The 19,485-nt window shown below is 36.9% G+C and overlaps 3 long non-coding RNA genes across 3 annotated transcripts; 1 reads left to right on the plus strand and 2 right to left on the minus strand.

The window, feature by feature from the left end:
- Nucleotides 1–3,987: 3,987 nt before the first annotated feature.
- LOC128281604 (uncharacterized) lies at nucleotides 3,988–5,147 on the plus strand. Its single transcript, XR_008271851.1, has 2 exons — nucleotides 3,988–4,140; nucleotides 4,965–5,147. It is a non-coding gene; the product is annotated as an uncharacterized LOC128281604 (long non-coding RNA).
- Nucleotides 5,148–12,169: 7,022 nt separating this feature from the next.
- Nucleotides 12,170–13,820, minus strand: LOC128281634 (uncharacterized). Its single transcript, XR_008271884.1, has 3 exons — nucleotides 13,721–13,820; nucleotides 13,563–13,606; nucleotides 12,170–12,360 (listed from the first exon to the last, which is right to left on the minus strand). It is a non-coding gene; the product is annotated as an uncharacterized LOC128281634 (long non-coding RNA).
- A 3,217-nt stretch (nucleotides 13,821–17,037) lies between these two features.
- On the minus strand, nucleotides 17,038–18,687 carry LOC128281659 (uncharacterized). Its single transcript, XR_008271912.1, has 3 exons — nucleotides 18,602–18,687; nucleotides 18,444–18,487; nucleotides 17,038–17,228 (listed from the first exon to the last, which is right to left on the minus strand). It is a non-coding gene; the product is annotated as an uncharacterized LOC128281659 (long non-coding RNA).
- Between the last annotated feature and the right edge of the window lie 798 nt (nucleotides 18,688–19,485).

The raw sequence follows: 19,485 nt of genomic DNA on the forward strand, positions 1-19,485 counted from the left end.
TTGTTTTTGTATTCTGAAATTTTTCTTTTTCAGCTCTCTTTGGGCGTCTCTAATAAAATGATCCGAGAACCACATCGAAAACATTCATTTGCTCTACGGACCAAAATGATTTCTACCACACGGCGGCACTCGGGTTTAACAAATCTCGAGTTCCCTACTTTGGTTGCCAAGTAGTGCGGGATTTAGGACCCATATTTTGCTTCCTATAATTCCCATATGATTGCCCAGTGAAGCTTGGGAGCGAGATTCATATTCCTTGACTTTCCAGTTCTTTGTGAAAATGAACCACTCATCGGTCTTTTCTTCTAATTTCTAGTCTCGGCCTCTACCTTTTCTTTTCTTTAAGTAATTCTTGACCTTACAAGCTCGATCAACCAATACTACAATTTCTTTTAATTCAAGAATTCCAACAAATACCTTGATGTCTTCGTTGAGCCCGTCTTCAAATCGTCGGCACATCTTGGCCTCTGAGGAACATACTCTGGCATACTTACTTAATCGAACAAACTCTCTTTCATATTCATGAGTCAGTCATATTACCTTGCTTCACTCAAGAAATTCTTTACGCTCGATCAATAAATCTTTCACTAATATATTTCTTCCGAAACTCTTCTTGAAAGAATTCCCGGTTATTTTCTCTTTCGGTACCACCAAATCAAAGTCTTCCACCAATTATAAGTGAATCCTCAACAAAGATATAGCGCATTTCAAACATTCTTCAAGTGTACAAGATAATTCATCAAATACCGGATAGAATTTTCAAGCGAACTCGCTTTCTGCATCATCATCAATATTTGCTCTAAATTCTTCAGCCCTTGTTTACGAATTACATCAGCGGGGTTCGTGAAATTTTATCATATCCATACCTTGAGGCATCGGAGGTGCAGATTGAGGAATTGGGGAGGTGGGGAGGTCGTACATTTGGGTTCGTCTGAACGAACTCGATGTACCATGCACTCATCATTTGGAGAAAGGCTTCCGATCCCTTTCTCCTCCTCCCCGACCAACAGTGAGGGGTGGGTTTTCGATCGGTCTTGCTCCTTGGCCGGATGGCGCATTACTCTCTACTTCATCTGCCACAACTGGATCGGGATCCATTTACTATATAAAAAAAATTCATTTAAAAAGGTCAGAAGTCGTCACACTATCACAATTCATACATATGACATGTAAAGCAAAATCCGTACATACAACACGTAGTCCGAGAACCGACTAAACCTGCTCTGATACCACTAAATGTAACGCCCCCACGCCCGAGATCGTCGCCGGAGTCGAGTATGAGGTGTTACTAAGCTTAGTTTAACATATTTAGAACTTTGGATTATTTATTTCTACATTCACAGCTTTTAAGCTACTTGCATCACAGTCACAAGAAAAATCATATCTCGAGTTACAAAACTCAAAATCAAGATCCGTAAATTTTCCCTAAATCTAGACTCATATAACTATCTACTAATTTGTTTCTAGAATTTTTGGTTGGGCCAATTAGTACAGTTTATTAGTTAAAGTTACCCCTGTTTCAGGACTTGACTGGTCTGACCTCTGTTTACTTCGAACCACATTTCTCTCTGTACAAAATCCATATGACTATGAGGTTTATTTCTCCTGAAATTAGACTCAATAAGGATTCTGAGAATATAAAATACACTACCTAATTATATCTTTAAAATTTATGGTGAATTTCTAAAGTTGGAACAGGGGATTCAGAAACTGCTATGACCCTGTTTCACTAAAATTCAAATATCTTGTAACATATAATTCCTTTACCTGTTTCATTTGTTTAATGTGAAATTAGACATAATAAGATTCAATTTGATATGTAGTCCATCACCAAGTTAAATTTCTATGATTTTTAGTAAATTTTAAACTCGCATCGTGTTCTTTGTAGTATTACATTTATGGCAAATTTCATCCCTTATATGAGTTTTTATGCACTAAGTATCTTAATAATTTTCCTTAACATCAAATATAATCTAAACTAACTATTTTCATAATTTATCATTATCAAGAATTTCCTCAACCATTCCATCACCATACCATAAGATCATTTACACAAAAAGGTATATTGCTATACATGCCATACTTAAATTTACAAGCCATTTACCAAAAGTCTTAGGATAGTGTGGTGAGCCTTGACCTATCCCGACTCTGAGTGGCTTGTCCAAAACTACAATGAGTAAGAAGGAGGAGTAAGCATAAATGCTTAGTAAGTTCATATGCAAATAATAAGTAACATAACAAGCAGTTATACCAATCAACATTAGCATGTATCACTAAAACACATATCACATTTTAATCATTTTCATCATCTTATTACCTTATCGTAGTTGTATCAATACTCAACCGAGGGTTAAATACATACTGTCCAAAATATCCATTTGGATCACTTACCAATACGTCTCTTTACATCTCGAATATTCCTCCATTTGAGTAGAACTTTACCCGTTGAACACATCGGAATATAATTGGATACATGGATAACTTGCACATAAGTGCTATATATGCAATCAAGCAATCATGTAACCCGCCCATAAGCGAACTCGGACTCAACTCAACGAGCTCGGCGTTCGCATCCATAAGTGAACTCGGACTCAACTCAACGAGTTCGGACATTCGCATCCATAAGTGAACTCGGACTCAACTCAACGAGTTCGGATGCTCAACCATCCTAGTGACATGTCACTTGTATCCTAATCTATTCCTAAGGTTCAAGCGGGATTTTTCTCGAACACTTATCCTTGCCGTCTTCCGTAGAATGCGAAATCAATACTCGGTAACAATTATATTTAACAAGTAGTTCACATAATTTACATATTATTTGAAATTAACCACAAAGCATACATTTCATAATAAAATTCAGCATAACATATAATTAACATCAATAACTTAAAATAACCATTATGCTACATTATTTACACATGAACTTACCTTGGTACTAAAATACAAAGATTTTGCAATTTAGTCCACAATCTTTTCTTTTCCTCGATTGAGGTCGATTCCATGTCTTTCTTGATCTAAAATAACACATTTAGCTCATTTAATACTCACATTATCAAATTAATCCTTAACTCAAATTTTACAAAATTACAATTTTGCCCTAAACTTTGCATATTTACATTTTTGCCCCTAGGCTCAGGATTAAACTTTATTCCTTATTCTTATGTTTTACAACATGCTGATCACTTTTCTCTTCTATGGCAACATCAAATTCTCACTCTAACATGTACTTGTGACTATTAGGTATTTTTACCGATTAAGCCCTTTACTCGTTTTTGCTTAAAATCGAGTAGTACAAGTTGTCTAACATAATTTAAAACTTCATATTCTATCATAAAACATCAAAATACACAAATTTCACCTATGGTTATTTTTCCAAATATAAACCCTAGGTTAAATTATTGCTAACATAAGCTTTATCGAGTTAAGGGATCTCAAAAACGTAAAAATCATTAAAAGCGGGCTTGGAATCACTTACTATGGAGCTTGGAAGCTTGAAACAAACCCTAGCTATGGAGAACCCTTGAAATTTCGGCCTAATGAAGAAGATGGACAAAATTGGCTTTTAATTTTGTTTTAATTCATTTTAATAACTAAATGACCAAAATACCCTTACTACTAAACTTTCCAAAATTCCTTCCATGTCCTAATTTTGTCCATGAACTTAAAATTGGTCAAATTGCTATTTAAGACCTCCTCATTAATATTCCAAAACAATTTCATACTAAAACTTCTAGAATGCAAGTTTTGCAACTTATTCGATTTAGTCCCTACTTTCAATTTAAGCACTTTAGGCATAGAATTTCATCACGAAATTTTCACAAAATCATGCAATCATATCATAAACCTCAAAATAATTATAAAATAATTATTTCTATCTCGGATTTATGGTCACGAAACCACTATTCCGATTAGGTCCTAATTCGGGATATTACAATTTAGGGGTAAAATGAATTAAAATACAAAATTAAAATCCAATTTTGCTCATCTTCAACCCCATGGCCGAATATAGCAAGGAGAAACCATGGCTAGGGTTTTTCAAGCTTCCAAGCTCGATTAGCAAGAAAAACTGAAATTCGGGCTAAAATGGAAAAATACCAAGTTGTGGATGAAATGGTAAAAGTAGCCATTTTCGCATACGAGGTAAGGTCATGTGTAAATAATGTAGCATAATTGTTATTTTTAAGTTATTGATGTTAATTATATGATATGCTGATTTTTTTTATCGTGAAATATTATGCTTTGTGGTTAATGTTGAGTAATATGGAAATTATGTTTACTACTTGATAAATATGAATTGCTACCGAGTATCGGTTCCGATATTCCATGGAAGACGGCAATGTGAGATCGAGGAAAAAAGCCCGTTTGAACCTTGGGAATAGATTAGGATACAAGTGACATGTCACTAGGATGGTTGAGCATCCGAACTCGTTGAGTTGAGTCCGAGTTCACTTATGGATGCGAATGTCCGAACTCGTTGAGTTGAGTCCGAGTTCGTGAAATGTAACTAGGCATCCGAACTCATTGAGTTGAGTCCGAGTTCACTTATGGATGCGAACGCCCGAGCTCATTGAGTTGAGTCCAAGTTCACTTAGGGGCGGGTTACATGATTTCTTGATTACATATGAGGCACATATGTGCAAATTATCCGTGTATCCGAGTTGTATTCTGATGTGTTCAACGAGTGAAATTTCTAGTGAAATGAAAGAACACTTAAGATGCAAGCGACGTTTTGGTAAGTGTTGTGAAATGGACACTTTGTACAGGTATGTTCTTAACCCTCGGGTTGATAATAGATACAACAACGATAAGGTAGTAAGATGATGAATGATGTTTAGAAATATGATATATGTTTTGGTGATACCATGCTAAAGTTGTTTGGTATATTTGTATTGTTATGTTACTTGTTATTTACATATGAACTTACTAAGCATTTATGCTTACTCCCTCCTCTTTATTTACTGTAGTTTTGAACAAGCCAGCTCGGGAATTGGGACGGGTCGAAGGTTCGATCACACTATCCAAAGGACTTTCATCTGGGTAAATGGCTTGTAAAACTTAAGTATGGCATGTATAGCAAAATATTTATTTTGTGTAAATAATTTTATGATATGGCCATGATTGGTTGAGAAAATGTTTGATATTGATAAGTCATGGTGATGGTTAAATTTAGATCATGTTTGATATCATGGAAGTTTAATAGGTTATCTAGTTCATAACAACTCATGAAAAGATGAAATTTGCCTTAAAACAGAATATTGCTGCAGCAATGACATGAATTTGAAAAATCACTAAAAATAGTATAAATGGAATTAAATGATGAGCAAGTTATGAAATTTAAGCTTAATGAGTCTATTTTCATATGGATAAAAAAAAGAGGCATATAAATTATACTTTATGATATATTTGAAACCTTGTGAAACAGGGCCAGAGTGATTTCTGGATCCTCTATTCTTACTTTAAAAATTCATAATAAATTGTAACAAAATAATTAGAAGTCATTCTTTATATGTGCAGATTCCTTATTGAGTCTAGTTTTAATATAAATAAACCTCGTAGTCATTGAAATTCTTTATAGATAGATATCTGATTCGTAATACACATATGTCAGAGCAGTCAAACCCTGAAATAGGGGAGACTTTAACTAATAAACTGTACTAATTGGCCCAACAAAAAATTATAGAAAAAAATTATTAAATAGATATATGAGTCTAGATTTATGGAAAATTTACGGATCTTGATTTCGAGTTTTGTAACTCGAGATATGATTTTTCTTGTAACTGTGACACGAGTAGCTAGAAAGCTGTGAATGTAGAAACAAAAGATTTGAAGTTCTTAATTTGATAAATTATGTTCGGTAACTCCTCAAGCTCGACTCCGGCGACGGTTTCGGGCATGGGGGCGTTACATATATCATGGCCAGTAGCCAAATCAAGGTATTATTCGCACCCGAAGTGGCAATATCACGGCCTGAAGCCAGTGCATTAACTTAATGACATTTCATTATCATCATAACTATACTTAAGATTCAACCGGGAAGTTTCACTTGTCGATTTCATCGTCGAACACTTCTGTATAGTTGTATTCACAATATAAACATTATCTGCAATCTCATAAACCATTTTATGCAATATCAAAGCATATAACATTCGTTTATAAATGAAATTACACATACAAACTTACCTCGTACTCGTAATTGACGAATCGAATCGATTACTTGATAACCTTCGATTTTCCTTGATCTAAATTTGATTCCTTTCTTTCTCAATCTATATAAATTCAAAATTAACTCTTTTATTCATCGACTCATTCAATTACATCTACAAACACATATTTGGTCATTTTTGCACCTTTAGCCCCTAAAGTTTCACATTTATTCAATTTAATCCCTATTTCATAAATACACAAAATTCACAAAATTCAATATGGCCCATGCTTAGATGAATTCTCTATAAGTCCCTAACAGCCCATATTTTTCATTTATTTCACAATTTAATCCCTCAATTTACACTTTTCTCAATTTAACCCCTAATTGACATTTTTATCAAAAATAACTTTACAAGACATGTATATTAAACACCAAGCTTGCATAATTCGTCCTCAAACATCATAAAACTCATGGATTCATCAATAGAATTTTTCAAAATCACTAACAATTTCAGAAATTAAGGTACGAGATAGCTAGTCTCAAAGCAACGATCACAAAAATGTAGAAATCATTAAAAATCGAGCTCGAAACATACCTTAATAAAGCCACACAAGTGTCGAATGGTTTAAGCATTCAAAACCCTATTTCTTTCTTCAATTTTGGTTTAAAAGATGAGAATATAAGCTTTAAATTGTTTTCCTTTTATTTATGTTAACTTAATGTTTTGTTTACCATTTTACCCTTGATTAATAAACCATTTAATCATCAATTATAAGGCCACTTATGTCCATCTCCCCTATCAATGGTCTAATTACATCATAAGGGCCTTCCATTTAATAAGTCATAGCAATTAGGCACTTTAACAAATAGAATGCAACTTTTGCATTTTACGCGATTAGGTCCTTTTCCCAAATTAAGCACTCAAACACTAAAATTATTTCACGAAACTTTCACACATAGATAATCACATGCTATAAACATCAAAAATAATATTAAAATAATTTTTTAACCTTAGATTTGTGATCCCGAAACCACTGTTCTGATTTAGCTAAAAAACGGGCTATTACAACTCTCTCCCTTAGGGATTTTCGTGCCCGAAAATCATACCAATGAATAGGTTTGGACATTGGTTTCTCATAACATCCTTGGGTTCCCATGTAGCTTCTTCAAGTCCGTGTTGATGCCATAATACTTTTACTAATGTTATTCTTTTATTTCTCAATTCTTTAATCTCACGAGCTAGAATTCAAATCGATTCTTCACTACACGATAAGTCTGACTGAATCTCAACTTTAGTCAGGGAAATAACATGTGAAGGATTAGATCTGTATCATCGAAGCATCGATACATGAAACACATTATGAATCTTTTCTAATTCAGATAGTAATGCTAGCCAATAAGCCACTGGTCCAAGTCGCTCGATAATTTCATACAGCCCAATGAATCTCAGACTCAATTTTCCTTTACAACTGAATTGGAGTATTTTCTTCCACAGTGACGCTTTTAGAAATACTCTATCCCTGATCTGAAACTCAATATCTTTCTGTTTCAAGTCTGCATAAGATTTCTGTCGATCTGATGCTGGTTTCAGACTATCACGTATTACTTTCACTTTTTCTTCTATTTATCTAATCAGATCAACCCCGTGAATCTTATTCTCACTAAGTTTAGTCTAGTACAAAGGTGTTTGACATTTTTTGTAACATCTCAAAATAGGGCCTAGTCAGAATAGTGGTTTCGGGACCACAAATCCGACATTAACATATTTATTTTATGATTATTATGAGGCCTAGAATATGAGTATATGCATGTGTTAAAGTTTCATGAAGAAATTCTAAGTATAAGATGTCCAATTGGAATTTAGGGACTAAATTGAATAAATTGCAAAACTTGGATTCTAGAAGCAATTTGTATGAAATTGCTATAGATTATGAATTAGAAGGTCTTGGAGATCAATTTTCCCAAGTTTTAATTTTTGGACAAAAATGGGCTTGCATGGATGAAATTTTAAAGAAAGGGCATGAGGGCATTTTGGTCATTAGGCATTTTAATGAAATAAAAAGGGAAAAATAAAGCAAAAATATACTCATCTTCTTCCCATAGCTACCAAAATTTGAAGGGCACCATAGATAGGGTTTCTTCAATTTTCAAGCTCAATAGTAAGTGCTCCCAAGCCCCGTTTTTCATGTTCTTTGCATTTTTGAAATTCTGGTAGTTTGCTCTCTCCATTTCTACCCATATTTCATTCTAGGGTTCTGTTCAAAAATTTACCCATGCATGAGTTATTGGTATTTTGATGGATTATGGAAGAATATGAAAGATAAATGTGTGTTAAACATTGGCTTTCATGAGAAACCCTTATAGGGACTATTTTGCAAAAGAAGTAAATGTGTGGTAGAAATGAGGAAAATAATAAAAAATGTGGGTTTCCATAAGAGAGAAAAATGTTTGGTTAGGCTTGGGTAAGATAGAAATTGCATGTGTTTCATTATACGAGCCTAGGGACTAAATCGTAAAGATGTGAAAGGTTAGGGGCAAAACGGTCATTTGGACCGAGGGTAGGTATTAAACTTGAAATATATATAATGTGGGGTATTAATGAATTAATTTTGCTGTTATAGACCCCGAGGAACAAATTTTGGAGGTCAATCGTGGTAAACGCAAGGTTTCGGAATAACCGAAACACAACTCCGAAAAGAGTACCACGTAAGTTCGGATAACTTAAAGTAAACCCTTGATATGCATAATTGTATGAATTATGAATGCTTGATGATTGTATTTGTTATTGGTATGAAATATCATAGAAATGCATATTAATGATAACATGTGAAAAATATCTCGGTTGAGGTTGACAAAGGGAATTCGATGGATAAACCCTCATTGAAAAAGTAAACTGAGATCCTGCATGTGTTGCAGTAAGGATTTAGCCCGGACGGGTAATCCGAGATCTCAGGTATGAAAAAAAATCTAGCGCGGGCAGGTGTTCCTTGAATGATCAAGCCTCTTGAAGAATATGTGTGCATGATGGATTCAGCCTGGACAGGTAATCCGATTAGGGTCTGAATTTAGCCTGGATTGGTAATTCAGATTTGAGCTCATTAAGGGTGTTTGGCCTAGACTGGTAATCCTGACATCACCTTATGAGTTCATATAACGGGGGATTTAGCCTAGACTGGTAATCCTGCCATGTGATGTGAGGTTCGCAAGAGTGCATAGATGGAATAATCATTCGTATGAATTGACGGATATTGGGTATTCCATCAAGGTTTCCTAGAAACTCAACAAGATTAACATGGGATATACATATATGAATGAAATGTTGAATGATGAGCTCATCTAGTTAAATTACATAATACATGATTATATGACTAACTCATTGATTGAGTGCATGTGATAGGAAATCATTTCATAATGGATGATTTCATGAAATAAGTATGGATATTTGCTAGTTACTCGGTAAGTTTACTTTCCAGTTATTCGAGCTTACTAAGCATGAAAATGTTACCCTTCTCTTTTTCCCTGTCTCACAGAGCTCAAGGACTCATAAGGATTGGAAGACAATTAGGGAGTGAACACACTATCAACTAAACAAGCTTTGGTACAAAGACTCAGTTTATTTTGTTCAATGGCATGTATAGTATTTTTGAGTATTTTGTTATATATGTCATTTGATTTGCCCAGTAAAGGCATGTAAAAATATGTTTATCTCTTTGTATATGGCCATGAAAATTGGCTTAATTTAAGTAGGCTATGACCTATTATTTTATGCATGGTTTTAATTACGAAGAATGGGTTGCTATCAATTGGCAATGAATCACATGAATGAGCCAATTTTAGATGGATTAAAGTAAAATGGGAATCCATGACACTAAATAGGAAATAACCATTTATGTATGAAACCAATGATATGAGGTTTCCATACAACTATTTTCATTAAGATTATTTACAAGTATATAATCAGGCTTCTTCTCAAACTTGGTAACCATTAGGCACAAGTAGTATAAAGGGGTGACTAAAGGCTTGGAAAATAGCCTAATAAAGTCCACATGGTTAAACACAAGGACATGTGTCTAGGCCGTGTGTGACACACGGTTCCCTTCCATGGGCGTGTGCTATGGCCGTGTGTCCCCTGAACTTAAAACCTTAGCTCAAAGTTGTACACGGGTAGGCCACACGGGAGTGCGCCATGGTCATGTTAAAATGACAGTTTCGTCCACGGGCAGGTAGCACGGGCGTGTTTCATGGCCGTGTTGATAAGTCAGTGTTGCCCACGGTTGAAGAGCATGGGCGTGCCCCAAAATACACGGGCGTGTGAGTCCACACGATCCACCTACACAGGCGTGTGTCCCTTTTAGTTAAGGAAAATTTTCTTAGGAGCCCAAGGCTAATCGAACGTGCCCGTATTTGTCCCGCATTGCCTTCCGATATGTTATAGGTCTCGAAGGCCTATACAAGGGACGAGATGTTCATGATTGAAAAGTTTTAAATTCAAATGAAATTTTGTGACCCGAGTTAGTATACTGAAAGTGTAAAGTTCCGGTAATGCCTCAAGCCCTGTCCTGGTGTTGGATACGAGTTAGGGGTGTTACATTTATTGGTATCAGAGCTATGATTTAGTTGGTTCTAGGACTACCATAGAGGATGTTAAGGTTCGCTATACATGCCATTATTTGAATGTTGATAGTGTGACGTCTCCTAATTGTTTAAATTGTTTTAAATATAGTAAATGTCTTCTAATCAAGCACAAGATGAGTCTGAGGGAGCCGAGAGCCATACTCCAACTTCTGTACAACGAGCTGTATCTAGTAGTAGTAGAAGGCTGATGTCAGAAGGTCGAGAAGAGGCCCGAGCTGCCTTCTTCGATATGATGGATGAATGGTTTGGGGATTATCTAAGAAATCGCCCCAATATACCAAGACCACCCCCACCCCCTAACCAATCTAAAGAGGATGTGCCACGAGGTATGGCACCGATAAGAATTGGTAAAGCCCCGATAGATAAGCTTAGAAAGTATGGGGCTGAGGAATTTAGAGCGAAAGTTGATGATGACACTGAAAGAGCTGAGTCCTGGCTTGAGAACACTACACAGGTGTTAGATGATTTGTCATGCACACCCGAGGAATGTTTGAAGTGTGCTGTGTCCCTTTTGAAGGACACTACATATAATTGGTGGAAGACCATATCCTCGATAGTGCCAAAAGAAAATATTAATTGGAATTTCTTCCAAGCAGAGTTTAGGAAGAGCTACATTAGCCAACAGTTTTTGGACTCGAAGCGAAAGGAGTTCCTAGAACTCAAACAAGGTAACAATGTTGTAGCGAAATACGAGAGAGAGTTCGTATGACTAAGTCAATACGCAACTGAATGGGTCTAAACTGAATCGGAAATGTGTAAACGCTTCGAAGAAGGTCTCAATGAGGACATCAAGTTGTTGATTGGGATCTTGGAAATATGGGAGTTCGCCACATTGGCCGATCGAGCCAAGAAGGCCGAGGAACTTAATAATGAAAGAAAACAAGTTGAGAGAGAGGCTCGAGTTGCGAACAAGAGGTCTAGCAGTAAAACACTCTCGTTCTCCACGAAGAAAGCCAGGGGCCTGCATGAATGCTCCACTTCGTCAGTGTGATATTCGGGTAGATCAAGAAGCTCTGTAACACCCCAAACCCGGCCCAGATGTTATGGCCGAATCTGACGTGCCACATTGGAGTTGAAAACCCATGTTCCGTTTTAGTGTTTTAAAACCATACATTTTATTGAGTTAACAAAGTGTATGGAAGCTGCGCACTGTAGGTATCCGAGATAGAGGAGGTGAGCCATGAAGGTCGCTAAGTACCAAGCTCTTTAATTGGATCCAATCCTAGACATGCCCACAACCATAGCCACACTTTGTCATATCGAGTTTAAATTTGTTTAAGTGGACGTCTTTGATAAATCGATTAATCGTGGTGTTGAGATATTTTGAAAACAAGTATCATTTTGAAAACACGTCCTAAGTCTAGCCCATTTGAATAATTATCAACCAGGTTTAAAGTTATTAAAATTAAAGTAATCCCGAAAAGAAATAAAAGGAAAGTTAAAATGGCCTTATTACAACCCAAAAATAAATAATATTTAAAGGAAATTTAAAGAAAACCGACGCTTATTTAAAAGTCCAAAGACAATCACCGTGGCCACTCTGAATCCCCTCCGGCCCAAGTCCCCACATCAAGGCTCACCTGCAAGGTTAAGGAAAGGGGGGTGAGTTTGGAAACTTCGTGTGCAACAAGCCCCTTCGAGCCCAAAACAATAACGACCTATTGGGTCTAAGCCCAAATCCAATCTCAATCATGCCTCGGGCAGTAGCCCTTTTCATATTTCATATTTCATAATCTTGGGCGAAGCCTTTTCATATTTCATATTCTTGGGCGAAGCCTTTCTTGTAAGCAGTATGGCCCTTAGGCCCATTTCAATGTCAAATATAATTTCAATGAAAGAATGCAACCCATTTGGGGAGACTACTCAACCCACCATCCGCTACTCTCTACCCGTACCAACCAACACACCATGTGGGATTAACTCGACCCACCCCGCCAAACTCTCCTTTGGCGGCATATTTGCTTTATCATATAACCGAGGCCTAGCCTCTTTTAATAAGCAGGGCAAAAGCCCTTTCAATAAGCGGGGCATAAGCCCTTTTATAAGCGGGGCATAAGCCCTTTTGATAAGCGGGCATAAGCCCTTTTGATAAGCAGGGCATAAGCCCTTTTCACTTCCTCCATCCATATAAAACCCAACCCAATGCATTTATGATTACCTCATGTGCATATCATACATATCATGTGCATAGCATACATTTCATGTGCATATCATACATACCATATTTATCAAAATCCCATGTATTAAAATCATACATAAACCCTAGGGGTATAATGGTCATTTTACCTAGGGGCAAACGATCATTTTCATATTATAAGGGTAATCTCGTAATTTTACCAAAATTAGGGTTTCCATGTTCATTAACGATTACTAACAATCCATGGGTGCAACAGTGATTACGGCCCATTTTAGCGAAATCGAGTTATTGGGCCTAAAACCCTAATGGGCCCTACTTAGCCAATTCATTGTCTAGGCCCACTTAGCCTATATTCCATAACGGTTTTAACGGTCTTATCATGCAATTTAATGATTTTCGTTTTCTACCAATTTTACCCAAATAGGCCGAAAGCCCAATGGGCCCCACTTGACCCCGAGGCCCAACTTACCAAGAACGTCAAAAATCACATTCTTACCGTTTCCATCGTTCTCGATCATCGTCTCATCGATTCTAACCAACTAGTGAGCGTTCGCTTGCTCACAAGTCCTCGAAATGCCAGAATTCCGGCATTTCGGCTTTTCGGCATTTTATCGCTTTAAGCTATGAAAGGGTTCGTTTACACACCTGATTTGCGATATTCCTTGACGAGATCTCCTATGCGATTTCTCCTATAATCAACCACTTATAGATTAGACCATGTTAATATTAAACCAAATCGAAAACTACCTATTATCATCACTTACACATTCGGCCACCATCCACAATGGCCCTTGGGTTCATACCTTTGCCGAAGTTGATGACTAGATTTAGTCACTCCGATGATCCAAGCTTTTCACACACTTCTCGATCGGTAGCCTTTAATCCTCACTAGTACCAACAAACCAAATAACACCAAAAACCCTTTTAGCCTTAGTCGACAGAGGGGTTTTCAGCTTTTCTTAAACCACAAGATACAAATGGAAAGAAGGTTCGGATACTTACCAAGAGATCTACTCATTGAAAAATGTTCCAAATACCTTCCTACCCCATATCCTTTGTGAATCCAACTTAAACGTGCGTAGAAAATAGATCTAAATATTAATTCCCGAATCACTAAAATATGAAGCTTTGACTTTTCAAAGAAATATTAATCTAAGCTATTTAGAGGTTAGTACACACATTATGGGTTGAAGTTGAAACGTTTCCAAAATCAATCGCCTACGATAACCACCACCGTCACTCAAACTTAACTAATCCAATATCAATATATGTAAATCCTAAGCACATCGGTCATCTGAAACATAAGGGCATATTCGTCATTTTACCATACGAGGGTATTTTGGTAGTTTTACAAATTGAGGGTATTGCGGTAATTTCACAAACCAAGGGTATTTTAGTAATTTTGTAAATCGAGGGTAAAATAGTAATTCTGTAAATCAAGGGTAAAATAATAATTACAAACCGAGGGTAAAATAGTAATTACGTAAATCGAGGTAAAATAGTAATTACATGAACCGAGGGTAAAAGCGGTAATTCTGTAAATCGAGGGTAAAACGGTAATTTTACAAATCGAGGGTAAAACAGTAATTCTATAAACTGAGGGTAAAACGGTAATTCTGTAAATCGGGAGTACTTTGGTAATTTTACAAGTCGAGGGCATTTCAGTAATTGGTAAACTAAAGTATTCTAAACATGGATAACAATACGAATAGGCCTAAAGCCTATTCTCACCAAACAGGCCCACACGCTCGTGTGGCCCTTTTACCCCAAACCTAGCCACGGATATGCGATTCACCTAGCCTAGTCCAATATTTACTACACAATCAAACAACTTATCCAATTGGGCCCGTAGGCCCATTGGGCCTACATGGCCCCTTTGCCCATCGCGCTCAAGTAGCCATCCAACAACAAGAGTAGTGATAAATACACACGATAGGAGACTGGAGTTAATCCACGCTCGAGCACTCTTAGCCGACGCCCAACCCAAACGAGCACGCCATACAAATGAAAGGATCGACCAAGAAAGGTACATTTACTCTCTTCATGGTTCCTCTATTTAAAGCCGACTTCACAACCACTCTTATATTAGCTTCGATGTGGGATCCTCCAACATTAGAGTTTAAATTCAACACCAACTCTTGCAGCCTCGTTAGCAAAATAAATGCTCTTTGCTTACCATGGGATTCGAACCTATGCCTCCTTAAATGCTCCACATGCTACTTGCCACTAAGCCACAAGGCTTTTTGTGTCATATTTTATCCCCAATTAATTATAAGGTCTAAAGGCCAAAGTCCGGTTCCTTTAAAAAAACAAAATAAATTGCAAGAGCCAAGGCTTGAACCCAAGCTCCCATACAACCTTAATGACACCACAACCATTAGACTACAAGCTTCCTTGTGTCATTTATTTAACACAATAATTTAAAAACCCTCATCCAAGCGTCCAAGTTTTTTTTTCACTTAATACCAAAATTTTTGCTAAAGCCCAAGTTTGAACCCAAGATTTCTCCAACACTTCTCAAAGCCATTAACCACTAATAGCAAACATTTAATTGTTTCATTTCATTGCACAATTAAATACCTATATAAAACCTCTTTACGGACCCACACTCAAGGCCCAATACTTCTAGGCCCAAATTCGGGGTGTTACAATTCTACTCCTCTTAAAGAAATTTCGTCCTCGAAATTTTCAACTATCAACTAACCGTATTACTCAAGTCAAACCTCTATGCTTCCGCTACGCACTCTAATTAAAAATAATTCTTAGTACAACCCAGAACATCTAATTACCAAAGTAAAGAAACATTTATCAAGCACGCATACAATTCATAACACATATTTAAATAAAATAAACTTGGCGATCCCGAGCTCGATGCTCCTTGGACCCACATCTAAGACATGCTCCTGTCTTCCTATGGCATTCACCCGGATGACGTCCGTTGCAGTCTTTGCAGATTGGATAGTTTGGTCGTGCCTTAACATGTTTCACAGAACGAGGCTTGGTTTTCTAAGAACTAGAATCCTTCCTTTTCTTACACTCCAAGCACCCTACTTGAAGCGTTTCCCTAATTTCCTTAATTTTGGTATCCAATACTTCCTCTACCACTTTCCTTACTAACTCGGCCAGTGCCTCAGGACCAAGCTCCGAGTTATCGCAACCCGAAGTTGGTAGACTTTGCTTACCCTCAGAATCCATATTAATACTCTACATTACCAGTACACATATCAATTAACTACAAAGATCTCAAAAATTTTACTATTTATTCATATGTCTTATGCAGAGATAGTATTTTAAAGTTTCTATTTTCACAGAATCATAGCCTAGCTACAGTCTCGGTATTCTAGAGTTTTTAGGGTTGCCCTAGTTATAATGTCATGATATGGTCTCGTTCTATCTACGGTAATATCTTAATACGATGTAATATGAGGAATGAAATACTTACAGACTTGGTGCCGGGATTGGTCGCCACTTCTTTCTCAATCCATTTAAAACTCGAAAACCATGTTTTTGATCACCGATAAAAAAAAAAAACTTTGATTTGAAAACACCCTTTATTTTTGAACTCTTGATTTAAAACAGAAAAACTTGGACCATTTTAACATATATACTCCGCAAAACATCTTTAAAATGAACTTTTCAAAAACCATTTCCAAAAATACCCTTCTTAGGCCTAAATTTTTGAAAAAAATTTTAGACCCGATCCACAGCCGAGTTGTTGCAACTTAGCTCTGATACCACTAATTGTAACACCCCAAACCCGGCCCAGACGTTATGGCCGAATCTGACGTGCCACATTGGAGTTGAAAACCCACGTTCCGTTTTAGTGTTTTAAAACCATACATTTTATTGAGTTAACAAAGTGTATGGAAGCTGGGCACCAGGTAGGTATCCGAGATAGAGGAGGTGAGCCATGAAGGCTGCTTAAGTACCAAGCTCTTTAATTGGATCCAATCCTAGACATGCCCACAACCATAGCCACACTTTGTCATATCGAGTTTAAATTTGTTTAAGTGGACGTCTTTGATAAATCGATTAATCGTGGTGTTGAGATATTTTGAAAACAAGTATCATTTTGAAAACACGTCCTAAGTCTAGCCCATTTGAATAATTATCAACCAGGTTTAAAGTTATTAAAATTAAAGTAATCCCGAAAAGAAATAAAAGGAAAGTTAAAATGGCCTTATTACAACCCAAAAATAAATAATATTTAAAGGAAATTTAAAGAAAACCGACGCTTATTTAAAAGTCCAAAGACAATCATCGTGGCCACTCTAAATCCCCTCCGGCCCAAGTCCGCACATCAAGGCTCACCTGCAAGGTTAAGGAAAGGGGGGTGAGTTTGGAAACTCAGTGTGCAACAAGCCCCTTTTAGAGCCCAAAACAATAACGGCCTGTTGGGTCTAAGCCCAAATCAATCTCAATCATGCCTTTGGTAGTAGCCCTTTTCATATTTCATATTTCATATCTTGGGCGAAGCCTTTTCATATTTCATATTCTTGGGCGAAGCCTTTTATTGTAAGCAGTATGGCCCTTAGGCCCATTTCAATGTCACATATAATTTCAATGAAAGAATGCAACCCATTTGGGAGACTACTCAACCCACCATCCGCTACTCTCCACCCGTACCAACCAACACACCATGTGGGGATTAACTCGACCCACCCCGCCAAACTCTCCACTGGCAGCATAGCTGCTTTATCATATAACTGGAGGCCTAGCCTCTTTTAATAACTGGGGCAAAAGCCCTTTCAATAACTGGGGCATAAGCCCTTTTATAACTGGGGCATAAGCCCTTTTGATAACTAGGGCATAAGCCCTTTTGATAACTGGGGCATAAGCCCTTTTTCACTTCCTCCATCCATATAAAAACCCAACCCAATGCATTTATGATTACCTCATGTGCATATCATACATATCATGTGCATAGCATACATTTCATGTGCATATCATACATACCATATTTATCAAAATCCCATGTATTAAAATCATACATAAACCCTAGGGGTATAATGGTCATTTTACCTAGGGGCAAAGCGGTCATTTTCATATTATAAGGGTAATCTCGTAATTTTACCAAAATTAGGGTTTCCATGTTCATTAACGATTACTAACAATCCATGGGTGCAAACAGTGATTACGGCCCATTTTAGTGAAATCGAGTTATTGGGCCTAAAACCCTAATGGGCCCTACTTAGCCAATTCTGTCGTCTAGGCCCACTTAGCCTATATTCCATAACGGTTTTAACAGTCTTATCATGGAATTTAACAGATTTCCGTTTTCTACCAATTTTACCCAAATGGGCCCGAAAGCCCAATGGGCCCCACTTCGGCCCCTCGAGGCCCAACTTACCAAGAACGTCAAAAATCATATTCTTACCGTTTCCATCGTTCTCGATCATCGTCTCATCGATTCTAACCAACTAGTGAGCGTTCACTTGCTCACAAGTCCTCGAAATGCCAGAATTCCGGCATTTCGGCTTTTCGGCATTTTATCGCTTTAAGCTATGAAAGGGTTCGTTTACACACCTGATTTGCGATATTCCTTGACGAGATCTCCTATGCGATTTCTCCTATAATCAACCACTTATAGATTAGACCATGTTAATATTAAACCAAATCGAAAACTACCTATTATCATCACTTACACATTCGGCCACCATCCACAATGGCCCTTGGGTTCATACCTTTGCCGAAGTTGATGACTAGATTTAGTCACTCCGATGATCCAAGCTTTTCACACACTTCTCGATCGGTAGCCTTTAATCCTCACTAGTACCAACAAACCAAAAAACACCAAAAACCCTTTTAGCCTTAGTCGACAGAGGGGTTTTCAGCTTTTCTTAAACCACAAGATACAAATGGAAAGAAGGTTCGGATACTTACCAAGAGATCTACTCATTGAAGAATGTTCCAAATACCTTCCTACCCCATATCCTTTGTGAATCCAACTTAAGCGTGCGTGAAAATAGATCTAAATATTAATTCCGAATCACTAAAATATGAAGCTTTCGACTTTCAAACAAATATTAATCTAAGCTATTTAGAGGTTAGTACACACTGTTATGGGTTGAAGTTGAAACGTTTCCAAAATCAATCGCCTCGATAACCACCACGTCACTCAAACTTAACTAATCCAATATCAATATATGTAAATCCTAAGCACATCGGTCATCTGAAACATAAGGGCATATTAGTCATTTTACCATACGGGTATTTTGGTAGTTTTACAAATTGAGGGTATTGCGGTAATTTCACAAACCAAGGGTATTTTAGTAATTTTGTAAATCGAGGTAAAACAGTGAATTACGTAAATCAAGGGTAAAACAATAATTACATGGCGAGGGTAAAAGCAAGAATTACGTAAATCGAGGTAAAATAGTAATTACATGGCGAGGGTAAAGCGGTAATTACAGTAAATCGAGGGTAAAGCGGTAATTTTACAAATCGAGGTAAAAGCAGTAATTCTATAAACCGAGGGTAAAAGCGGTAATTCGTAAATCGGAGTACTTTGGTAATTTTACAAGTCGAGGGCATTTCGGTAATTGGTAAACTAAAGTATTCTAAACAT

This window comes from Gossypium arboreum, chromosome 10 (assembly GCF_025698485.1).
Source record: "Gossypium arboreum isolate Shixiya-1 chromosome 10, ASM2569848v2, whole genome shotgun sequence".
NCBI classification, from domain to species: Eukaryota; Viridiplantae; Streptophyta; class Magnoliopsida; order Malvales; family Malvaceae; genus Gossypium; species Gossypium arboreum.